Source organism: Gallus gallus, chromosome 1 (genome assembly GCF_016699485.2).
Source record: "Gallus gallus isolate bGalGal1 chromosome 1, bGalGal1.mat.broiler.GRCg7b, whole genome shotgun sequence".
NCBI classification, from domain to species: domain Eukaryota; kingdom Metazoa; phylum Chordata; class Aves; order Galliformes; family Phasianidae; genus Gallus; species Gallus gallus.
This window is the reverse complement of record NC_052532.1, coordinates 55023207-55049587: the sequence shown is the minus strand read 5'-3', so window position 1 is coordinate 55049587 and position 26381 is coordinate 55023207. Positions and strand designations below refer to the sequence as shown.

At 41.4% G+C, this 26381-nt stretch overlaps 1 long non-coding RNA gene across 3 annotated transcripts; it reads right to left on the bottom strand.

The window, feature by feature from the left end:
* Window positions 1–811: 811 nt before the first annotated feature.
* LOC107053530 lies at window positions 812–24415 on the bottom strand. 3 transcript variants are annotated; one of them, XR_003077893.3, is made up of 4 exons: window positions 22373–24415; window positions 10687–10757; window positions 7000–7145; window positions 812–1633 (listed from the first exon to the last, which is right to left on the bottom strand). It is a non-coding gene; the product is annotated as an uncharacterized LOC107053530 (long non-coding RNA). The 3 variants fall into 3 exon arrangements; XR_001466880.4 differs by lacking the exon at window positions 7000–7145; XR_001466877.4 differs by lacking the exons at window positions 812–1633; window positions 7000–7145 and adding an exon at window positions 9771–9898.
* Window positions 24416–26381: the final 1966 nt, after the last annotated feature.

The window sequence follows — 26381 nt, the reverse complement described above, 5'->3', positions numbered from 1 at the left end:
ATCACAAATCCTCTGTCACTTTTGAAAACATAGCTACCAATAGAAAAGGAAAAGATCTGTGCAAAGACGTAACATTAAGTCACATGAGTAGACTGCACCCCTCATGCTTCCTCTTCATCCTGTCCCAGCTACTTGGCCAAAACTGCCTACTCAACAACCCTCCCATTTCCATGTTGATGTTTGGTCTTTCTCTTCTTTCAGAGTTTTGATTATTCTTCTGGCCTTTCAAACTCTTAATATTATTGATATTTCCAAAAATGTCTAATGAAATAAGCCAAGAGAAGTGCTGCTGCTGTGCTGCCACCACACCTCACTTCTTATCTGCTCCAGTGGTTCATGTCTGACTGCTACACGCTTTTCCAAATGCAGTGAGGAATTATTTTTTTCTGTCAATAGCACATATTTTGACTATTTTGTTTTGGATCTGAAGTACAAAGAGAAGAAAAAGAAAGTTGTACTATTTCATTTAATAGCTGGGTTACATACGGAATGTTCTATGAAATAAATACCTCCCACATGTGCCAATGCTGCTGCTAGTCAGGGCACTTTCTTTATTTAAGGGGGGCTTTGACCAACCAATTACTACAAATAAATTATGATGGTATGATACGGCAAATATTTGCCACTCTCTCACATTTTTGAAGGGAGAGATCTGTTAGGTTTACTTCCTGCATAAATCAGTGCTTCTGAAGCAACATCTTTCAAGGCCATCAAAACTTGCCAGCAGTTCGAGTACCCATCTTCAACAGTATCACCCTAGAAAGATACTCACAGTATTAAGTTTTCAGAAAATAAGCCACTCATCTATGAGCAGAACTCCAGTGTCTTGGAAGCGCAGCTTTGACAAGGTATGGTTAATCTCTGCTTCCATTTTCAAACTGAGGGAAAGCCTTGGGAACTCTTAATCTTTGCCTGCACTAAGCAAAGAAGCACAGTAGTTTAGCATATATATATATTTTTTTTGGCTCCACATCATTTTCTTCAACAATTTGTTATTTCTGGATACGTAACACAACAAAGCTGAATTAGAAATATGACTGACAATAAAAAAATCATGTGACTATTAAGAAATGCTGAAAGAAAAGAGGAAGTTGCCATCACAGTCTTTAACTTGATGTTATACAGGGCTAACGCATACCCTGACCTCACCGGTCTTTATGTCCAGACTCAAATGTTCATTAAGTTTCACAATGAGATAATGTGTCAGTTATATTTAGGCACTATAGAGCCTAAGAGTCTTTATCTGGAGAAGACTCACAGATGGAGAAAATAGATTTGTATAAGTGAAAATTGATAAGTTTTTCAGCTTCTTTTACCAAAACCAACTGTTTTTACTTCAAAGTCATTCACAAACTATACTTTTACCTATTCCTTTACTTTTTTTTGTCATCTCAACTGTGTCTCATAGTAGACAAGTAGAAAGGTCTTTTGTGCATCCTCTGACATCTCTGTCTAAGGCTCCTTCTCTTCCTATAGCCTAAGAAAGCTTCCTCCATCTTCAAAAAGTGTCCTCTTCTGCCCCTTCAACAAAATCTTCAGGGTCTCCACCAAATCTAATGGGCTTGGCCACATCATCTTGCAGAGGAAGAAACTTAAGCACTCCCAGGTAGACGACAGCATAACTCAGAACCTCCTGAAATAAACAATATAAATACTATCATGGAGATTAACTGCTCATCTGCCTGATAAAAAGTAGCATTCAGAACATGACTGGAATAGACACTGCAATAATCTAGAGCACTCCTGCTAGAATTGAAAGATGTCAGTTGCAGAGAAGATGACAGTCAAATCTGCATTACAAACTGCAGGACAGCACAGGTGCTACAGCTGATGAAGATGTGAACTGGTTAATCCATATGGGCAAGTGTGCCACAACCCACACCAACCAGTGTGAGTCTGGGAACAATTTACTCAGAGTCAGAGCAGTGATGAGCTCAAGTCAGGGACAGATCTCGTCCCCAGCAAATTAGGATGTACAACTTTTAACAAAGCTGGTGGGTTTCTGGGACTGACTTGCTTCACATCTATCAGAATTAGATTGCTCTGGACCACAAATCATTACACATTCTACTTCGAGGTTTACATGAATTAGGTTAAATAAATATGCCCTGTGGAGAAAACCTGTTCACGGTGGTGGTGTGTTCTCTTGTTACGCTTGAAGTTTTACCCGGCTCGTCTGCCATAGGCAGACTGACATACTGCCTCATCTATTCCTGTGACATGATTTAGTGGGCATGGTAGGTATAGACTGATGACTAGATGATCTTAGTGGTCTTTTCCAACCTTAATGATTCTAATCTATTCTGATCTATTATAGGATCAATATAAAACATTCCTTCATCAGATTCAACAGTCGGTATGTAATGTTGAGCTTTCTTAAAAGTTAGTATTCACACTTCTGTTTACTGGTTCTCAAGGTGTTGGAGAGATGTGAGGTCAGTGCCCTGCCATTATAGGGAGGGATAAAATTGATTTCCTGAAGTAGAGCTTGGAAGTCTGTTTGGCCTCTCAGCCCTTATTTTTGCTTATCATCTCCCAAAATAACTTGTAATAGCAATGTTTAAAAATTGAAAGACCCTACTCCATACTAAAAGCTGTTCTTGTTTACAAACTAGGAAAAGAGTATAAAATGCTTCTGTAATGCAGAGACTGGACAAGAAGAATTTGTTTTGTGTTTTATGAAGAAAGAGAGATTCAGAAGGAAATATGAAGGTATTCTACTCTGGTAACCACATACTTGTTGATTCCCTCCCCTGCTCTCAAGTTCACCAGCTGCATCAATTTGCGCTTGTGGTTCAATCAATACCATAATTTAGCAATAGCATTAAGGGAAAGAAACAAGGAAAAGAAGCCTAGAGTGAAAGAACAGCACCAGAATATCCTGAAACTTGAGCATCATACTGCTTTCAACTTTATCCTGACTATGGAACTTGTAAAGGTGAAAGCTTAGCAAAATCCTTCAAATATTCCTTTGATCTGCTCAAGTGAGAGCCCAAGGTCTGAAACCTGGCACCCAAGGGAGCCATTAGACAGAGAAAAGTGCTCCACAGGTCCACACTGAATGAGTAGAGGGGCAAAAGCTGTGCGGGAAGCGTTCTCCAGCTGTGGGGAAATGTGGACACTTTGCTGCTGTCTCAATATTTCACACTCTGGTCCAGGCTGCACGACAAACAAACTGGATGTTGTTTCGACTTTCTCATTTGACATGGTTTGCCATTACGAGAAAGAAAACCTTAGCACCTCTTCCTGCCCCCTCCTTGAACCAATTGAGCTGTCACTGTCTGCGCAGAAAGTGATTGTTCAGTCGAAAACACATTTCAGCCCAAAGCGAAGTGAACAGCCTCAAAAAGTGCAGTTTTCTTTTGTGCCTCATGTCCAAGGAAAGTGAAAGACAGCAAGAGGAGAGGCAGGAGGGAGGGAGGTGACCACTACCAGCACTGCACCACAGCCCACCCTTGGCAGGCAGCCCCAAGGCAGCAAGCTATGGCCTTCCCAGCTGGGTGAGTAGAAATGTTCAGATGAAGCTGGAGGAAAGTGATGAACTTTCAAAAGCAGAGCTTTGATAAGCAGTGGGTCACAGCCCTTGGTTAAAATTTATCTTCCACAGGTTGGTACTTTAGCAACAAGGATTTTTTTGTTTGCTTTCTGCACACCAAAGTAGCATCAGGCATATCAGAGTGCAGATGCATGTGGAGAATCACCAGGGAACTGTGACTTCCTGCATTCTGTGCAGAAGAGATGGACAGGGATACTCGTCTCAGGCAATATGCTACTGTTCTTTACACATGAGCATGAGACTGCTAGGAAATAGAAAGTATTTTCTAGATCCCATCAAGGATGAAGTCAGTTCTATTCAGTTTTATCAACAAACAACGCTAGTAGCCTGTTGCCAGCTTTAACTAAGATTTCCATGAAGTTTCTTTAATGGACACAAATTCCTTCTTTTGAGGAGAAAACTTTTGTACCTTGGACTACTAAAGCTCTGTTCCTCTATTCATTGCCTTCAGAACCTGTATGCAGGTATCCCTTCCTGTTCAAGCCAGTAAATATTCTGATAGATGACTACTAGTGAATTTTGGAAACTCTCAACAAAGAAAGCACATCACCAGAAAGAAAAAGATGCCATACATACCCTTAGGTTACCATAAGCTCAGGTTCTTGCCATGCATTTACCTCCCTTGCCAATACTAATGAATTAATTATCTATCTGTACAGGGGAAAGCACATGCTACACAACCAGAGCCTGTGATGGACAGCTTTGGCACTGCTGCACAGACCACCTTCTGCTAAGTTTTCACCTAAAGAAAGGTGAGAGTTTAAAAAACAAGGCAGGCGCACCCTACACTAGCAGGAGCTTCAGGAACCATGCAGTGCTCCCATGGGGCTCTACCTGCTCTCTGTGCACCAGCAAGGCAGGCACTGAATGAGGCTCAGCACAAGCACTGCCCCCTTAGAAACTTTGAAGGAGAAGGAAAATGCACAGAATTGCCCTCTCTAGCCAGACAAATTTGTTCAGACAGTCCTTGGACTACAGGTTGACATAGGTCTTACTGATACTGGCAGCACCAGAGGGTCATTTGCACACAGATGATCTGGGCCTGGTAGCACATTAGGAACTAAGGCTTTTGTTAGACTGCCACAAAGATCTCGTTGTTTGGAAGTGCATTTGAGTGAGTTCAGTTGCCAGTCAGGAAGCTGATGCAACTGTGACAGGAAAAGGCGGTCCCTATACTGCCTTTCAACAAGTCCTGGAGAAGAGCTTTGCAGTAAAATAGCATGGAAAGAGAGTAACTGAAGGGGAACATAGGAAATGACTAGGACTAGCTTGCCAGCTCCAAACACTCGAAAGTGTTAAAGCAGGCCGTTCAAAATCAGAACTCTTGTGAACATCGCAGTTTTGTAGCATGGAGGGAGCAGGTAGAAGTACCGGTGTAATGCTGTATTTAGTTTGATGCATTCACCTTCTTCTTCTGTTAGTCAAACACTCAAATACAAATTTTTCACAACTTCAGTGATATATGACACCAGTGTGACCTGTTTCACAAACATTTATCCTGGGAAACCCAACATTTACACTTTCTGCAAGCATTCCCAGAAGGCAGAAAGTCCCGGCTGTTCTGCAGTGGCACCTCATCTGGGAAAAATGGCAGTGTCCCTGGCTCCAGACTATTTTCTCACTGTCCTCATAGTAGGACCTCACCTTCTTCCTCCAGGACAGTCTTAACCCAGCTGCTTCTCAGGCCAACCAAAAAAGTTCACTTTGGCCCTACAAGTCGCTATATAGAACTTTTCATTTGCCTCTGACCTCTTCAGTTCTTGTAAAGCTCATTCCCTTGTTTAACTCCTATCCTGTATGACTTGGGAACTACTGGGAAGGGGAGTGTGACAAATCTATCAGGCAACGAGGGAAATTTCTCACCCAAGGAATGTGCAATTTGCGACAAAGCACAGGAGTGTCTATGTGCCTGGGACCTGGAACTGGTGCCCAAATTCACGTCATCCAAAGTTTTCAAAGGGTTAAATAAAAGGAGTAAACATTCATCTGCAAAGAACTTTGTTGGATTCAAAACAGTTTACCCACAAAATGAAAATATTCTGTAAATAATCTATGCCTTCAACAACCAACCATGCATTTTTGAAAGGTTAGTTTATTAAACCAAACTGTGATGTCTTTACACTTCCGCCAAAGGGCCTTTTATCTGTGCAGAAAGGAAAAACACCTTTGTTACTCAAAACATAAGTCAAGGAAGTGCCTTCACCATAATGTAAAAGAGACAACTTTCACTTACCAACACAATTTCTTCAAAGCACAGCCCAAATGACAAGAGTCATAATCTAAACACAATTCCAGATGCAACATTCTGAATGAAAAATGACTCTCACAATTACGGTTATTTCATCTTTGAAAGACTAGATGGAAAGGACAAGGTAAAAGAAGGACATGGAAGAAAATAGAAACAAATAAAGCAGGCTATCATTTGTCGCACTGCAGATTTGTTGAAATCTGAGTCCTGTAGTCTTTTCCCTCCTTCAGACCAGCAACACCAGATTCAGGTGAGCAAACCGCTGGCAGAAGAAGCAGTCACTCATTTAGCAAAAGGTTAAAAAGCACCAGAGAAGGATCTGTATCTCAGAGCATTGGGATTTACTGAGGAATGGAGGGGCTACTTGGAGATGAATGTCCAACAGTTCTTATTTGGGGATTATTAATAGTTATTTCCACTGTTAGATAGGGACATGCAAAATCCTGGTGACAGAGAAGGTGGAAGTTCATGTGAGACCAGCCAAGAAAAGGAAAGCTATGAGGCAGTAATATGATATGGATGTGGAAAATGTGATATAAGGTCTGTTGGGGGGGTGGTATTTGCAGAAGAGAACCAGTAGTAAGTAGCAGTGAAAAGACTTGATGTGTAATGACAGCTAGAGCTCTGGTTAACCCCTTCCAACTGTCAGGGCCTGACAGTTTGGTTGGATAACTTTGCTGATCACACTTCATGGAAGGAGCTGTGAGGAGACTTTTCAGGGCCTTGACCCATTGGCCCAGGAGCTGTGTTTAAGCTCCAGCACTCACCCTTGGACTCTGCCCGAGCTACATCATTGACCCTGACCTGCAAACTGACTTCTTGGCTTGACCTCAGACCTGCCTCATTACTGCGGATGCGTCTGCAGTCACTGGGCTGTGTCAGTCTGGGGACTGTGCTGACTTGGTCCAGGACAGGGCCTTTCCAGACAGGCCCCAGCCTTCCTCACCCCATTCCCTTGCCTGCACTGTGCCCCATAGCAGGAGGAAATCCTCCACCTATAGCAGGACATAACAATGCCAGGAGGCTGAAGGGATTGCTTTGGTCAACAGTGAAAAACCACGGCTGAGATAAATATATATATATGGCTCAGTGTGTATCTCCAAAGTAAGAAAGAGGAAAGAGGAAAAAGCTAAATTAATAGGCAATGTTAGCAGGAAAACAAAAGTAATCTGGAAATTAGACACAGATTTCTTACCTGCAAAAAAATCATGGTTTTGAAAACCTGCCTGAGCAGCTCAGAGGGGAGATTGTATGGCACAGACAGAGAGAGGGCCAGATCCAAGGTCCCTTTTATGCAACATCCAGAGAAGCTGTACAGTGATGTACAGGGCACCCCTGGGGCTGGAAACGGAAGAATTCATGCTTAGATCAGACTGCTTCTTTTGACTTGCCCTTTTACCACACCATTTGTGCCATGTTTCCCTGCTTCTTCTTCTGCATACTGAATATACTTCCAAGCGTCATGACTGTATCATGGCCAGCGAAGGGGAAAGAGGTAGAAGTGCTCACTTATTTTTTTGGTAAAATTCTTCCTAATTTTAAACCCATATTTTATTGCTTGGTGCTACTGCACTTATTTTAGGCGCATCCGATTCATTCTCTTCTTCAGTACCCAGCAAATACTGAACCTAATTACACCCGGCGTGCTCACTGCAATCGACCATTTACTCTGTGCGGTTCTCTCACATGGTGAGCTAAAGAGAAAGCTTGAGTCAGTGTTTGAAATCCTCATTCAAATGCTGCTTTCAGTCAAATTGCTTTTGGGGAGGGAGAAAGGAGGGAAGGAGATTGGGGGGAGCGTGGTTTTGTGTTTGGTTGCTGCTGGAACAGCACAGGGAAGGAAGGGCCTGGTTTTTGCTATCCCCACTGGGGAATTTAATTTAAGGCTGGTGTGTTGCTGTTTGGAAAGATGTATTAAATACCCAGATGCAAGTGCAGTGGGTACAGAGAAGAGCAAAATAAATACAGGATATTGGCTCATCTATTTGGAGGGCTGATTTCCCAAACCTGGCACATTCGGGATTCACTGCCTGCCCTGATTTTGTGTGTCACTGATTTGGCTAGGATCTAAACACAGAGCTTCACAGTTATTGAACCACTGTCCCAGATCCAGCCAAGGCTGAACACAAAGCAGGCCTGAACAAACCAGCAGGCAGACTACAAAGGAAAAGCAATTGTTCTGCTTAGCAGCAGCACTGTTTCTACTATGCTTAGCATCAGAACAAGTTAATTTGGGAGCACAATCTTCTTAAAAGGAAGCATTGCTCAGCCCAGCATCCCCAGGTTTCATGCAGCGTGCTGCCCTTTTCACCAAGCAAGAGCCACAGATGCTACTTGCAATGTATTTTTATGCTATGCAAGTCATATAAAAGCTTCTGATGAAAATCAGCTCTCTTAAGCCTGTGGTTGGCATCTTGTTAAAAACTGACATCATGTTTGCCGGTCATCACTGGCTCACAAGGAAGTTTCTGCTGTGATTTAATAAATAAGAGGAAGGATTTTACTGTTAAAGATAAAACAATACACCGCAATATCAAAACAATTATACATTGCCCTTCGTCTAAAGTACTTGGTCTTAACTGCCCTTTCATAAAGGTAGAAATAGATCATGATGAGTAAAAGTCATGGCCGTAAAATAAACAGCAGAGCTTCCAAATGCACGTAAGCTGTCCATGGATACATTGTGGTTAATGGAGCTATAGAGATCACAAGAGCCTGGAGACTTAGACAGTGGCAGAGGAGCCCTCAGGGTAAACAAAATACCTTGATGCAGGGATGGACAGAAATCATCCCAACATCCTCATGGTACAAGTGTCCACCTCCTCTCAACAGGAATGAAAGGGTGTGATTTTTTTATTGCTGCAGCGATCGTCTCCAGATGCTTTCATAATTCCTGGGGACAACCAACATAAATCAGCAATTTTCAAACTCCCTAAGCCATTTGGGATACTCAACAGCAGACTGACAGAGAAGTTGTTTGCACTTAGAAGCACTTCTGCGTGCTCCTCATCTGCATTAGCCACTTCTTTGCTATCCATGGTGATTTGCCTTTGTCTTCAAATCAGTTTGTGAAATAACAGCACAGCAAAATGCCACCAAAGGAGAACAAGCAGCCCCCAGAGCCACTCATCCCAACCTGCCAGCAGGGAAGGGAGCACTCTGGGGAGCACAACAAGAGAGGGTGCGAGCCTCTTCCCTCCTCTGCACAGCGACAGAGGTCTAAATTACTGCCCAGCCTCATTCACCAGAGCCAGCCAGCTGAGTAAAGCCTGAATGGAGATGTCAGGATCTGGCCCCAGAAGCCGGGGCCAGCACTGGCTCTGTGCGTGCCAGAGGAGCTGGAGTGGGCAGAGCACCCAGCCTTGTGCTCAGCCGCCGTGTGCAGAACAAAGCGAGCGCTGGGTATAGCACCCTCACTCAAACAGCACCAGAAATAGTATCTTTTTTTAGCTCTTTTTTTTTTTTTCCACGAAACTACTGGCAGAGAAAGATATACAACTTAGCATGAAAATAGGTATCAGAATAAGGCCTTGGCTGAATAGTCAGTACTCTGCATAATTCTCTCTTTTCATCCCCTCAGCCTAGATCCTCTCCAAATATTCAGATCAAACTCGGCAGCGGAGCTCCAGCATTTTGGCCATTAAAAGTAAAAGCTGGAACACTCAGATTCTGCCTTTATCATATCCCTCTATTTTGTATAAAGACAGCTCTCTGATTTTGACCTCAGGCTAATTGTGAAGTCTCTGTCCCTGTCTCTCAGAAAGATCAAAGAACTGAAGGAAATATACTTGCTAGTGAATTAAAAAAAAAAAAAAAAAGAGAGATAGAGAGAAGAAAAATACTATTTTAAGGAATGCATTCAATTCCTCTATGTTCTAATATTTTGTACACGAAACATCTTACTCAGTCTTCGGCATATGAAAAAGCACGTGAAGGAAAGGGCGGAAAGAAAACCAGAAGTCAGGATAAGCTGCAGAATGATGTTACTGCCATTTAATGGTGAAAGTCCTTTTCAAAGATCCCAGCATGCATTACAGTCTACGTTTGAATGATGCATTGTTAGACAATGGAGAGGGCCAGCAGAGGGAAGCAGTCTAAAATTATAAATGAAAATTACAAATTACAAACGAAAATACAGAACAGGAGACAAACCCAACCATGCAATTTTCATTTTAACTCTCTAGGCAGTACAGTAAAAGGGCTAGAATACACTCCCATCAAAAGCAGTGGGAATAACCACAAGAGCCATCTTTCTCAAATCACAGATGAATTCAAATGGGAAGAGGCACGCAACAGCAAAACAAAATAGTTGTTAATGCATAAAACTACTGTATGTCTTCCAATAGCTGGACTCTAGAACCCTGGTTAAATACTGACTTTCTTTCAGAGTCAATCAGATAATAAGACCCCTTTAGAAGCACAGAATAGTTAAATTCATCACCATAATTTAATTGTAGAAGGTTATTAAAGAGCACTTCGACTCCCCTCCTGCTTCGGCGCTGCTTTTGTGTATTAAACTCAGACTAATCAAATTGCAGATTCCAAGAGTACTGTATTAGTCATCCCCATCCCTTTTAATTTGTTTAATGGCCTCCTTTTTTCTCCCCCCTCTTGTGTGTGTGTTCTGACTGGCTGTGCAGCGCTTAGGCTCACGACATGTAAATAAAGAATGGATAGGGGAACAGTTCGTCAAAAAGAATAAAGCGTGCCTCCATTCTAAAGTTACATTTGATGTCAGCGTAATTCATGGGACGTGTACTGCAAGCAATGGTGCTTATTATTTCTGCTTAACTGTCTACAGACACAGGAGGAGAGGGGAGAGGGAAAGGGAAAAAAAAAAAAAGGAAGAAAGAAAAGAAAAGAAGTCTGAATTTACACTTACCGCTTCAAAAGCCCTTTTGTACTTCGCCAACTTCTCCTGGCTGAAGATGCAGTATTTTGCCAAAAAGTCGACTGCGAGAGAGGACAAAAAAAGGATAAAATACCCCATAAAAGAACTCTTTTCCCCACTTTTCCTTAAGGATTTTTGTAAATTACCGTAAAGAAAACTATTTTTTAAAAAGCACAACAATGCTGCTCACAGAAAGGTCTTCGTATAGAAATTTCAATTTATGGTTTACTTCTTGTGCTTTGTTTTGTGGGTTGTTTTTTGGTTTTTTTTCTTATTCTTTCTTATTTGGAAAAGTCTTTTCACCTGGCCCAGGGCACAAAGTCAAAGTTAGCACTGAATAGGAGATGTTTAACATGTATAATGCATAAGAGCTCCATCCTGGTGAGGCAGTAGTCTGGGAGCGTGGCAAGGGCTTGTTGTTGTTTGTTTTAACTGTCCCAGAAAAGGACCTCTTTAGACTTGAGTTCTGCAGAGCAGCATTCTCCGTATGCGCTCCCAAGTCCAGAAGTATCAATAGAAGCCAAATCCCTCTTGCTTTGTTCCAGTAAGATCAGACAGCTATACCAACATAAACTTTTCCAGAACGAATTACCTGTTTCATAAAAATAGCTCACCGTTTCCTATTTCTTCCTCCTGATGGAGGTGAAGTAGAAAATATTGGATCATTAAAATATTGTACATGATCCCTCTCTCTAAATTATCACTATTTTCCTGGCTTGCTGCCAAGCCTATCATCCAAGAAGTCAAGGACCCTTAGTTACCGGGTTGCACGAAGTTGGCCCTATTTCCTTACACCAAACATAGTGTGATAGAGAGATGAGAAAACTGGAGGGAAATGGCCGGTCATGACACAAACACAAGATGAGCTCGAAAATGAAAGAAACAATGATGTCTCCAAATGGCACCGAACCCAACACTTCTGCATTCAAACTCCTCTTAGCATTTATCTGTTCCCTTCTAATTTATTTCTCTGTGCCCCAGAATGCTTTTTCTATCATTTCATCATTTTCCCATCTTCAGTTGAAAGAGGCTTCATTTTCACTTCAAGGGAAGCTGCTGGCCAGTTCAGGACCTGACGGCTGAAAAACATTGAGATTTCCTGCTCACTGAGATTGAGAACTGGAAAACAGGTAATAGTCTACAACAGGGGCCTGGAAAAACATCTAAATTTTCATCATCATCGTTATTATCACTAATTCTATTTTATTGCTAAAAGCAAGGGAATTATACGTAAAATTGTAGCAATGTGGTATTCTGAGTGGCGTCTAAACAAGCTCACAACATAAATCTTCTGCTTCTTTATAAAAGAGTACATTTGTCTTCAGGTTGTGTTCTGGGACATGTGAAATAAAGGTTCCTATAGCGGGGGAAGGCTCATTGTTTGTAACTGTGTCCTTAACAGTACAAAAGGACAAATAAAGGAGCCTAAATGCCACTCTCTCTTATCCTGTCTGCTCCAGATGAACCAAATCTGTATGATAACAACAGCAAAAATATCTTTGTTCTCCATGGCAAAACAGTAGCAGGCTTTTCTATTTTTGAGTGCAAATCAACAGATGCTCCAAGATCTGTTGTTACTGCACGATGTACTTCTGAATTCCAAATTAAAGTATGGCACTTAAAGAAATGGTAAAACTAATTCCTGACACAATTGGTCTTACACTTACCTGTCTTATGGGTAGCACCTAAGAAAGATTTAAGTCAAAGGAGACCCACTGCACTAATGACACTAATGGCTTCTGGAAAAGAGCTGCACCACGTTTAGTACTGAGCACTGCCCCAGGATCCAACACCTATGTTCCCTACAATAAATTTGCACAAATTGCCCTCTTTTGTTTGCACGCTGACATTGGTTTGGAAGATGTAGATGTTTCAACACTCTGTGAAACATCACTTATAGAATTATCTGCATTGGCGCCATCTGGTGATTCTGGAAAATATCAAACTGTAAAAGAAAATGTGTCATGTTTACTCTTAATAAAATCTTCACATTTCTTCTCCCCGCATATTTCCTAACATTGCCACTTCACTTTCAAGTGTGTTCCTAAGAAAATAGCCCCATAGGAATATTGAGGATGGGAAGAGGAAGACACAACTCTTTCCCGGAAAAAGAGGGTGAGAAAGGCAAGATTTAGTTCCTATTTAATGAATTTTAAAGGATAGATTAGTCTCTTAGAACTTCTTCTCTGATTTGGTTCATAAAAAGTCCAAAGGATATTGTCACATACTCCTGTATGATTAGTCCAAATAGTTGTACCTCACAAGAACAGAGTTTTCTGGAAGAAAAAAAAAAGGTGTTGATTTGAAGCTATCAGAACATGGAGAACTCCACACAGATGTATAATGCCTATTTCTGAAATCCACCTCTGGGTTACACATTGCCTGAAGTTGCTTTTACTCTCAACAGTAGCAGCTGTGTGATGTTAAAGAACCTTTTAATAACCAATGATTCCTCCCTGTAAATTTACTTACACTCTCTAGTGAAACTCACACTCAAAAGAAATGAAAAAAAGTGGAGCTCTCTCAGTACTTCTGTCAGACATTTTCTGCAGTCTTTAAAAGAATTACAGTGACTCTTATTTCCTCCTTCCAAAGAGGACATCTCTTTAAAACATAGGCACCCACACTGTGTGAACAGCCACGCCAGTGGTATAGATCTCCTCTTACTTATTGTTTCCCTCTGGTGTCCTGTGTGGGCAAAGGAGCAAATAAATAATGTCATTTTCCATCCCAATTTTTGGCAATAATTTTGACTTTAGGGAATGAGCTTTCTCCAGTCACACGTCTCCTGCATCTGTTTCTCTCTCTTTGTCTATTCCCCTCCAATCCCCAGGAAGTTTTGAAATTGCTGATCAATTTTGACCAACTGTGACAGAGGCGTAGAGGTTTGACAGGAATTAAGTACCTACAAGTTTCATGAAAATAGGCAGCAGAGTAAAGGGAGGGAGGGAGAGAGGCCCTATTAATTCCCTCATTGAGGGAAAGGCCCCAGCATGAGCTCAACCTTTCTTGCAGCCCCGAAATCCACACGAGAGAGAGACCCTGGAAAGCAGCCATCATTAGTAGTGCCGCTCACGGAACCACCTGTTTAATTAATTATTCTCCTCCATAAAGAACCATTTAAAAACAGCTCCATAGCTTTCAATATAAGCTTGCATGCACTGCCCCCAGTAGGAGTCATAGAGACTGAGTTTAGGGGAAACAGGGCCCCATGTGCTTTGTACCTGTCATAATAGTCACCCCTAAAAGGCTGCTTTGGGTTCTGCAGATCCAAACATGGGTTCCACTGTTGCTAGGTACTTTATAGCCAGGTACACTCTTCTGCGTTGCCTCCCACTGGGCTCTGCTTTTCTACCTCATGTCTTTACCAGCAAGCCTAGAGCTGGTGAGCTAGAGCATCCAAAGTCATGCTCTCTCTCCCTCACTGTTCGGCCTGCACAGAGCTGAGTAAAACCCAAGAAAAACAGACTTGTATGATGCACAACTGTACTGAAACATTTATCTGGATGAACTGGCCAACCTTTCAGGACAATGAGAGAGTGAAGCCTTCACACTGGACTGGTCAGTCACCCTGTGCCAAATGTCAAGTCTTCATTCCAAAGTGTAGAAATACCTTAGCTTTGCACGATAAAGGTTGTTTCTATCTTAAGTACAGGAAAGATAATGTGCTTTTCTCTAATGTTGAGGAATAAATAGACTATTTTAATTGAAACCAAAATCATTCCATGTATTTTAGAGAGAGTAGACAACTAAAATTTAATCCCTTAAAAGAAGAATTAAAAACAACAGCAACCAGTACTGGAACACTTTTGTAGCCCAGTGTATGTAAGATCCTACCTCAAAATGCCACATAAGAGAAAAATTACATTCATTACTGTGGTGGAAAAGAGGAAAATTATTCTTTGTTGCTTTGTTTACAAGCTTTACTCCACCTGTAGTATTTGCTCCATTCACAGACTTGGCTTTGTGTTACTGTTTTCTGCACTCCTTCTGCCTGCTTCATAAAGTATACAGGAGACACCCCACAAAAACAGGCATAAGTATGCAGAAGGAAAAGGTCCAGCAGGTTAGTATGGATAAAGGTAGTCAGGGAAAGGTCATGCAAGATGTCAGGGAAATAAAAGAGGATGAAGAACACGCCCAGGGTGAGAGCCAGGGCATGGGGACCTCATGGCTGTGCAGAGCTCACAGGCTACATTGGTGCTGGCAGAAGGTCCCATCCCCAAGGAGGGGAAAGGTGGTTTACTTTGCTTTTATGTAAATGAAAAATCTCTTACATTAAAATATTATTAAAATTGAAAAGCCAAGTACTCAGAGGCTAACTCAGAGGAAATTAAAGAAAACACTACTATGTTGTACTCTGAAAGGCCACGTCATGCTACAAGAAGGAGGATAAAAGTGAGATTGTACTGACAACTTTAGCTTTGTCATGTCAAAATGAGAAAAACTGAGGCAATTGAAGGAAGTCAGTAACAACCTCCATTTCTACCCAGCTCCGTAACTTCCACTCAGTTTTTGATTACATTTGTTGTATGTTCTTAAAGCTATAAAGAAGATCTTGTAACATTTTATGACCATCAATGGATTAACCCTCTTAACCTTGCCTGAACAATACATTATTCCCCTTTTACAGATAGGGAAATGGAAAGATTAAGTAACATTTCTAAAGCCAGCAAAGTGATGGCAGACTCAGAAAATCACTGCTCTTCAGCATCGTGCTTTAACTGGAGACAATGCTCTCCCATGGGATATCTGTGTCAGAGCTTTGAAGGACATCAAACTATACTAGGCTGTCAATAGTGATAATGGAATAATTGGCAACTGTGTCTATGATGCTTTTCTTTTCAGGAAAGCTGGATTAGGATCTTCAGCCAATTAAGTAATGCTGTTGACTGGCCAATCATAGATGTTTATTAGACAGATAGAAAGGAAACTACAAGGGAAAGAATAATCAGGGCTCAATTAAATACTAAACCCAGTTCACCACTTACAAGGAGCTGGAGAAGAACTGTGTACTCTGTCTCTGCTGGAGTAGAAACTACATTATGCTTAGACTTGGCCATTTGAACGTCAGGGCTGGGAATCCAGATCTTCAAGTTCTCAGCAGTAATTCTGAAATATTGCTATGCAACATCATGGCAACCTATTCAATCAAAAATGCTTTTCAACAGTTTTACAGGTTTTCAATATTTGCCATGATCTGTATGCACACCACCACTTTTACATAAAAGTATAGAATAGGTTCAAGAATCCAGTAAGTCTCTGCTTGCATGCTACAGAAGCAAAGCAACTCAGTTTCATATGAAAAAGCAGACCTTTCTTCTAAGGTAAGGGTGTCCAAAGGGCACCTCCTTTTACAGGCCGCCCCAACTGACACTCCTGTAACTCCCAGGTGTGGCATCCGTGAGGCATTGTAAATAACTCAATTTATTCCCCCTTAAAAGAAATACACCTTATAAAGTCAAGATTAAGACTTTGTTTTAAAACCAGTTTCTATACACTTCTCCACCTTTCTTCTCTTGCACGCAGACACATAAACACAGATATCCCTGTATTTTGGATACCTCTCCCTATGTTGTCCAAATGTTACCCTATTCTTTTCAAATAAGGGTGTGACCATCATAACAGCTAGGGACAGACAGTTTACAGTGTCTAAAGCTATTCCATGTAACAGGAAAGGCCAAGAAGGAAAAACTATGCCAAGTCCCCACACTTTTCAGAAACATGTAGTCTTCTGACATCAGTTTTTCCTTTGCTAGCCCAGGGGCCCAGTCTAGTCATGCTTTCCTGCCATGCTTTGTGCAAGCCAGCAGGCCAGGATGGTCTTCGTTTTTACTAAGGAAGAAGTAGACTTGCATGTTTTACATGCTCCAAAATATTTTCCACTGATTTTTTAACATAATCGTCTATAAGGTCAGGCAGATCTTCGGCTTTGTGCTGCTTGTGTCTCATGCTTTTCTGTTTAGGCACAAGCTTAAGAATAAGGGTTTACAGGAAGTTATTATGCCTTACCTCATTAGGTCTTAAACTTCAGGGTGTATTAAAGCTCCATAGTTCTGCAGCTTGTTATCTGGCTTTGCAACAAAGTTTTCTTCCAAGATGCTCAATTGAAATAGCTGTGGACCTTTGGGCACTTTGCAGTTTCTTTGCAATAAACACATCAGCAGAAAAAGCCTCCCAATACATCAGTGATCCAGCTTTATGAAAACAAACAGACAACCCAACCCACAACAGATATTCTCATCCCTGGCACTGATGTGGAGGATTACTAGAGAGCATGAGAGTGCTTGGGGGCTTATTTCTTCACTTGCATAAACTTCTGGGGTCAGCTGGCAAAAACTTGATCAAATCAAATCAATTCCAAGGCAGTGCCTGTCTTGTCAGGACAAAATGGGAAGCCTTTTGTTTCTGTGGGACTCAGGCCTTATCAGCTCATTCTGTCCCTCATACTTCCTCGGCCCACTTGCAAATCCTCCTGGATTTATTGTAGATGTATGAAGCTTGCTGGAAATAATAGTACAAGCAAAGAGGCCAGTCAGCTATCGACTCCAAGCTCTAGGTAATACCAATGGGAAATTATTCACACAAAAGGTGCGCTGGGGTGACAAATGAAGAGAGTGCTTTGGCCCATTGAAGATGCTAGGAGCTCGGACAATGCTTACACACTAATACCAAACAGCTCATTTTATCTGATTACATACTGAGCACTCACCAGCTCCCACCCCTTCCCTGATGGCAGCACCCTGCCCACCCCCATACCCTTTCCCTTGAAGGACAGAGGTTGCTTTCTTATGTGCAGCATACCATGAAATGGTAATCTAAAGCAGGAGCGTAATTGAACTTCACACAAAACAACTTTCTTCTTTCTCTTCTCCTTCCCAAAAAGACATCTTTAATGTTTGAACACAGCAACAACAAAGCATTCCATGATAAAACAGGAGGAACGTCAGCAGTGATTTATGCTTTTCTTTCCCATATCTCCTTCCGATATCACTGAGACAAGGAAATAATTCCTTTCTCCACTTTTTTTATATTTAAGAATTTTTTCCAATCCCTTTATCATATACTCATCCCCCCCTCTATTTTTTTTTTTTTTTTTTTTTTAAGAGATCATTAATACATTTCTAAAGGGTATCCTACAGGCTTTGGAGGAAATACCTATCTGGGCCTTGGGTCAATTATTAAGCTGCACCACTACCACATTTTCCCCCAGGATAGTATGCTTGAAGCCAGCATGTGCTGAGCCTCTGATGACCAGATTGCTCAGGCTCTTTTGGATGAGTCTTGAAGGTGTTATGATGGACCCTGGGAAATGTGCTCACTTAAAAGGTTCTGAGAAAATTAAGAAAATTGTGGGTAACTTTGGAAGTCTTCTCCTCTAAAACTCACAAAGTACTTCAAAGTGAATAACCACAATGGAAAGTTATATCAAAAATAAAAGCAATCCTAAATGTGGCTCTGGTGTACTGACAGTAAGAAGAAAGGATGTAAATACCAATAATATCAATAAAGAGAAAGTGGGAATTTCCATATATAGTCCTTTGGTGTAATTAATTGAAGAAAAACAAATTGCCATACTGAACTCACTGATGTAATGAAATCATAGGATGATCCTGAAGTGCCTTTCATTGCAATAATAGCTCGCGGGTGCATTAAAGAGCAGACAAAATAGTCAGACATCAGCCAACCTAGAAAACTGTTTCAAAGAGTTCTGACAGAAAATGGAGCAGTTCTTTGGCTCCTCACTAACAGAACACTGAGCAAATGCTTGAGCTACAAGGAAAGCTAATGTTGTGCCACTGTTTAAAAAGGGTAAATGGCACGACCCAGGTAATTATAGACCTGTCAGCCTGACATCAAACCCAAGCAAAACAGCGCAGCAGCTGATAAGGGATTTGATTAATAAAGAATAGAAGGAGGGAAATATAATTAATGCCAGTCAACACAGGTTTATGAAAATAGATCTTGTCAAACTAACTTGATCTCTTTTTTGGATAAGATTACTGGTTTGGTTGATATAGGTAATAGACTACGACTTCAACTGCATATTTCACTTGGTATCACATCAAATTTTGATTAAGAAACCACAATGACACAGAAGTAACTTGGCACCTATTCAGTGGGTTTAAAACTGGCTGACAGGTCTAAAAATGCAATTACAAATGAAGAATATTTATTGAGCCATATCTTGGCCCACTTCCATTTAACCTCTTTGTCAATGATGCAGAAGAAAAACTCATCCCTAAGGAAGATCATAGAGGACTACTTGCTTGGGAGGATGATAAATTATTAAGCAGCTTTGCTGCTGATCTCAAGTAATCTGGATAGTTTAGCTGTCTGAACACAGGAAAGCAGTATGTGCTTTGAAGTGACTAGATTTAAGGACTTCCTAATTCAAAGATCCGTGGGTCATAATGCACAGTCGGCTGAACATGAACACATGAACTTCCAGCTCAATACCATGACCGATGGCTCTAATACAATTTCACATGAATAAATAGGAGAATATGAATGAGGTCTGGATTTGTTACTTCTGGCTAGAAGCAGAGTTGATGAAGGTGCTCTTAAGGTCTGTCTTCCTGACCGTATACACTGAACAGACTTAAGCTCTACACTGAGTACTCAGGTGGTATGGAAGGCAGTGCTACCAGGATGGCATCTGATCCCTATTTCACTTATCGGCCCACTCACCCAGCTAGCATTATTTCTATCTGGATCTGCACAAGTTGGCTAAAATATCCACAACATGACCATGTCACCCCCATTCCTGTTGCTCTAGAGGTTGTGCAGTTTCTCATGAACATGATCCTACTGTGGTTTTCTCCTTCCCCAAGATTCTAGAACTCCATGGCCTGAGTTTTCTCTTGTTCCCAAGAGGAGGTCCATGCTCTTTTCTCCATATGGATGATGTACATCATCTGTTGATATCACTATAAATTTGCCAAAGTTTTTCAAAGCCAGAACTCGCACAAGCAGTTTGTTAGCTGGGTGGTCCAACAAGAACAGAGACCTAGATTAGTCTGAGGGCACATTAAAGTACTGTTGTATAGGTGATAGACCAGGTGACTGCACATTTTTACAGAGGAAACCCTTGGAAGTTAGCAGCATTCGCAAAGCTTATATGGTATATTAATGCCAATGTCACAGAAAAGCCATCCTGTTCCATCTTCATAGTTCACTTGAGAAGGGGTGAGAGAAGATCCATGCCAGACAAAGTAGAGTGATGCTGTCTTCACTCTATCATCCCTGGGAGTTTCTTTTTATGTTGCTGAGTGATGATAACATCAGAAATACTCTTAGAAGCATCCATCTAAGTTAGAAAGCTAACCCAAAGGTCTCCATTTATGGAGTGCTTCAGTAGAGCAAAGATTAGGACTGGACATTCACTGTCATCCACCATTTTCAGAAAAGCAAAGCTTAGCTAGTGAAAAATATCTGAGATGATCATTTGGGATTTGTGGCTCAGATCAAACTGTGTAAGGGAAAAAACAGACTCACAACACTGCAGTAGTCAAGATGTGTTCAACCTGTTATTGTATCTTCTGTGTGGTGTCCCAGATGCCTTGTGATGGACACAGATTAATAAGCACTTACTCATTTCCTGACTTTGCACAGAAAATAAAAGTTAAAGTATTTTGGGGGGCTAAGTTTAAGATCCAGTTAGGTACACATCTATTTTAGATTTAATACTTAACACTTAAATATTTTATATCTATATTTTTGACACTTAACAAAAATTCAGCCTGTTTTTATGCAGCCTGATGTTCTTTCAGAGGTATTTTAATGCACACTGTTGTTTTTGTTTTAGCAAGTGTTGCTCATTTTGTCAGAAGCAGATGGTGTTTCCTGCATATTCTTTGTTCCAAAAATAAGCAACATCCAAATGTTCACTATGGAGGTGTGGAGGAGGAAAGGTCTGATGCATAAATAGTTTCTCCCTCCTGATTCCCTTTGCTATTGATCTGGTGAAAGGAACTGCTTCTGTCTTGTTACAAGTCTGCAAAGCCCTGGAACTTGTGCTGTTGTTCTACCAGAGAAGACACATGGCTCCAACTGGCATCTCTGCCAGAGCAAAGCTAACAGCTCCTAGGAGGCAACTCAGAGGGCATTGTAAGAGCTTCTTTTCGGCCCGCAGAAGGGACATATTTCTTACTAGACAGTGTTAGCACATAGCCTTAATTAGTACACACCATGTCCCCTCTGTAAATAGAGGGAAGTAGGCTTTTTCAGGCAGAGTGTAGAAGTTCCGTGTTCCAAACTGCCTGTCAGAAGAGTTGCTGTTGACTAAAGAAACAGCCTGTAAAGACCCACTTCCAACTTACAATTTCATGGGCAAATTAAGTCTCCACTCTGACCTTCTTCTATGGGGAGGAGCAGCAGTGCAGTGGCTACATAAGGTTGCAAGGGACAGATGCTCCTGGGAGGATGGCTCTGAGGATTGTGCTGCTTTCCAGGGCTGGGCTCCACCAGAACAAAGGAAATGTATTGGGGGTGAGAGGGGAGATGCAGCCTGATTCACATCTAGAAGCTCAGGGCAGAATGTAGGAGCTGCAAGGAGCCAGCTCTCTCTCTCATGTATTCATGTCAACTTCTTTGTGAAACTAAGGGCACGTCTTTATAGAAAACATTTCTAACAGCCTGTGCAGAAATAAGACCCATCAGTCCTCTCCTCTGAGAGGTAAGCCCTGTGCAGCCACGCATCTCCACAGCTGAGGTTTGCTCCCCGGTGTGAGACAATTAGGCCTGGGAGCACCAACAAGGTGGACCCTGGCAACAAGGAGCTGCACCGTGTCATCTACAATGCACCTGAATACAGCAGTGTTGGGCCATTCCTTGATGCCTGCACCTGTGCTGAGGTAGTTCATGCCAAGTCCCAGCAGGCTTCTACTCCACCAGGAACCTCCCTACAGTGAGACTGACTTGAGGTCCAGCTGCCTGGCTTTCATGGGACAGTTAGAAACTGTTAATTTGGCTAAACTATCTAGCAGCACATCTTTAAATCCTATGCTAGATAAAGGCCTTGCAATAACTCCTGAGGGCACCTACCAGCCTGGAGACAAACTCAGCAAGGACCTTGAAATGGCAGCCAGTGAGCAATGTCAGAAGGGGAATATGTGGCATCTGGGAATATATTTTTCTGAATAAAGTACTATAAAAAGATAACCACTGCAGGGTGCCCTATTATGTTTTTAAAATACTCCCCGTTTGCTTAATGTTTATCCAAAAAAGCTAATTATACTTGTCGCTTAATGTAAATTGCTGGATAAATAAACACAGAAATAGGAGCTCAGTGACTGCTATGCTTTCTTTAAAATGCTGTCTTGAAGGTTCATTATGCTAAGCACAAAAGCGAAGGGAACTTCTTACAATGCACTTATTAAAGGCACATTTTCTACAGAAATGATTGTAGCATGATTGTACAATAGCATATAATTTGCTTTGTTGGCATTTTCAGCGTGAATCTTGAAGACAGCAGGCATGGATGGGAAAAGTGGCGGCAGGGCTGCTGCTTGTGCTGTTAGGAGCTGTCAGTAGTGATTCAGAGGAGGGTGCCCCTGCCCAGACAAGGAGTGCCGGCAGACCATACAGATGACAATGGGGCAAGAAACCCCGTGGCTCATTTGCACATATGCCTATCTCTGCGGTAGTTTTGATGCTGACACCTCAAAAGACTTACATGACAAAGCTATGATCGCTAACAGAAGAACATGCTGTTGCAGTTCACAAGCCCTGCAGATGGGATCCAAGCTAGTCATTGACACGCAGCTGTACTTCTGTCAAGGGAGCCAAACATACCACAAGGAGTTATGCCACATCAATGCCCTTCTGCTGGCTTAATGCCACCTGAGAGGACAGAAAAGGAAAAAAAGTTAGAGTGGTCCAGATGAACATCACTCACCTGGCATGTAACTTGCAGGTACGAAGTTGATCAACACACGTCATGACTTTGCTCCATGGCCGTGGCATTTCTGACGCAGCAGGAGGTGGCCTAGACCCAGTGACAAAGTAATATCCATCCCCCACCCTTGGAGGGACTTTTCTGAGAAGCAAGAGAAGTAGCAAATTTCAGGAGGGTTAGGGATTATTCCTTGTTCTTTACAAATACAGCCAAGAAAAGGGAACAGCCACAGGAAAAGGTGAACGTAAGGATGCTACACCTGAAATTGCCTATTAAAACGCTTACTGGGCTTAAAGAAGATACACAACCAGATATGAGTTTTAACATCCTACAGGCCCAAATTGTTGTTTTCTTTGCATGCCACAAAAACAGCTCCAGAACGACCCAGGCCCTGACACAAGTAGTGAGGAAGCTGGTCCACTGAGGCAAGGAGAGTAGGGACTGCTCTGGGCAGACTGCATTTTCATTCCTGGCCATGGCCAGGCTGCAGGTCACTGGGTAGATTGAAACACTCACAAAAGAAATGTGTCTTTTACCTTTCTAGCCTCTTGAGAGACTTTTATTTGACACCAGTTCCAGTCTGATGGATGTTTTAACTTTTTCTAACTCTTCCTAGGAGTTGTGTATTAGTTTGCACTGCTTTTGAAAATAAGTTGTTATCCTGAAAGGGCAGGAAGTGTGGATTAAGTCCATTAGACAGTGTTTGAACAACTCTCTTTTCACTGTGTGTTGTGACTCTGCCGCCTGCCAGCACATTTCTGCCTTTTCCAGGAACTGGCACTGCAGGATGGAGTGTGGATGGCTGAAGACCAGGCATCTGTACTGACTTTCATAGGTACCACACTGGGAGAATCAAGGAGGGAAACTCTAAAACAGAGGAGGAAGAAATGTCTCTGGCACCATTCTCTCTGCAGGTGTTACATACAGGACCTGGGTTCTGAAGAAGCTCTCTACTGCCTGTCGGATATAGAAGCAAAGAACTGTATTAGACTGCAAAACGTGACAACCTAATTGTCCTGAAGGGTACTATTATTGTCTGCTTAATATGCTTTACAGTCCCGATGAACAGGGAAGGCTGGCTGACAAGTGTAGTATGATGTATCTAATGGCTCAATACTACCATGATGGGTCCATAAAAGGAATCTAATTTCACAGTTTAAGGGAAATACAGATCATGCAATCGCCACTTGAAGTCCAGTGATTTCAGCAATCTAGACAAGTAATTCTGGTTTAGGACATTCTGGTGGGTCAGCATTTTGCTTTATTTGACAATGACTAATTTAAATCAGGGACCTAACGCTGGAGATTGTAAAGACTTTGCCATTACATCATCATGTAATGCCAAAATGCTAACTGCACAGGGATGTCAACAAGGGTGTTTTTAGTTCTAACGAGATGAAACAGTGTATCTGAAAATATTACACAGCAGAGCAGTTTATACTACACATGAAAAAAATCATAACTTTAATGTATGTCGCAGGTACAAATTCAGGTTATCAAAGGTGCAGATTCAGGATTTCTTCTGGGCAATCACACATCACAATCCCGTTATTTCATACACACAATTATTTCATTTGTTTAAAAGGAAGACTTGCTTGTATTTTGTGTATTATACATAGTTCTGAAAAATAGACTCTCCATTTTTCTTCTACTATGCTGAAATATGTCACTGTACAGAGGACGTGACCTTCAGAAGCGTGTTCCTGTTTCTAGCATAGGTTGCAGACAAAAGGGAGTATCTACCCTGTTTCCAATTGATCTCTAGAAAGATTTAAGACAAGCTTAGTTGTAAAAACTCACCATTTTGGGAGCTGGAGATGGCCATATTTTAAGTACTTTTACAAGGCAGATCTGAGCTTTTTTGAGTTTTGAATAAACTTGTGCTTCTTTCTTCTCTTCTTCCTGTTGCTGTTCTGCTTCTTGGGGATTTCTGTGATCAAGGCTGGGACATCTTCCCAAGCCTACAAGAAGAGACACCCTTAGGCCTTCTAGAGAGGTCAGAAATCTCACCTCTTGTGCAAAATCTGTCTTTTTCTCCATGAGAACCTTCAATTGGTTCTTCCAACACTAGAAGATAAAAGGTAATTCATATGTAAGGGAATGAAAAAGTAAGAATTATACCAAATCAGAGAGGAATTAAAAAAAAAGAGCACAGACTAAGTGTGTATCTTTTTTGACCCTTCCCAGGTGAACAGTTAAGAAATATACCATGTTGTAGTTCAAAGCATCACTTTTTCCTGGCCAAGTCAAGTAAAATGGTGATTACCTCTAATTCCCAGTGTTGGCAGTGTTCTCATTTCACTGTACACTTAGAAACCTTGCAAAAATACCTTGGTCTGTGTTATTGGAATAATAAATGCACATGCCTGTTTGTAAAATTCTGGAAGAGCCATCTTCTGGGCTAAAGTGCATGGTACAGAAAATAAATATAATAATTAAAAAAAAAAAATCAGCCAAATACTTCTAGAGTTCAGCGTTTTATCATTAAAAGCTGTGGCAAAGCAAATCGTTCTATTTGACAAAGAAACTTTAATCGGTCCACTAGGAAGCCTTTGGCTTGCCAATCTTTGCTGGTTGGGAATGAAGGACCCATGCAACACTTAGGCACCCTACATGCAAAGACTCTGCCTAATGCAGTTGGCCTTTTCAGAAAACCAGAGGCTTTCTTCACTGGGAATTTAAAAAACAAAAACAAAAGCAAAACTGAAGCAGACATTAAGTCTTATGGTTTTCTCAATAGAAGTTACAAGAAAATTCATTGATAAAAAAGTCAAGATGATACTTCTCCTGCAAACTACGGACAGTTATGCTGGTTGTAACTGTGTGGGAAGCATGGGTTTTGGTGAGAGATTTTGATAAGCATAGAATGCCACTGGACATCTAATCCTGCTAAATTTATGCAATTATTTATTTCAGTGGGACGATTCCTGTGAACAGAGTGAGCAGGATTTGGCTTTGGCTATGGATAAGTGAAGAGGACACCAAAGCGTAAAATGGCAGCTTAGAATGACAGAGGAGTTCCTAACCCTGGGGAGCCCATTTACACCAGCCAGCACAGTTCAGACAAAGCACTAAGGGGGGGACACGGTTGCTTTCTGAAAAGAAAAAAGAAAGAAAACTGACCCTAAAAGAAAAATCCATAATCAGGAGGACCATCAATAGAGGAGATTCCCAGTTGGTGTGGTATCTTCTTTCGATCAAGAAAATTCCCTACATTTGTTGATCCTAATCCAGCTGGCCTGGCTTGGATTTGTAAGCACCAGATGCATTGCAGTCAACTATAGATATTCTAAAGAAAATCAAATAAAAGCTTTTTTAAACCAATAAGTAGCACTCTTGCAGATGGCTGAAGAAGACAATCCGTCACAAAATTAATAAAATTACTTCCTCTCCTTCCAAAATATTTAAGACATCTGAATCAAGCTGCCTTTACTTTGTATACATATCAGATTATAGAAGATCTGCCCCTTTATAAATTTTTTAAGGGATGGCAGCCTTAATTCAATAGAGTTAGTGAGGCAATCCTTTAAGCTGTGTCAAAATGCCAGTTATCCTCAGATGCCACCCAGATTTGAATAATTTAGAAAGAGACAAAACCACAGAAAGGAGGAATCATCCTTTGACTACTTTTGCTTTTGACACGGCTGCCTCCCTCTGCCTTTTACCAAAGCATCTTCGTCTCTCTATCAGCCATGACAAGTGCCAATCAAACCTTCTGTTTCTAAGGTTCTAGGGGAAAATGAAACATGAAACATTTTCTAACAATCACTGACCAAAGATCCACTAT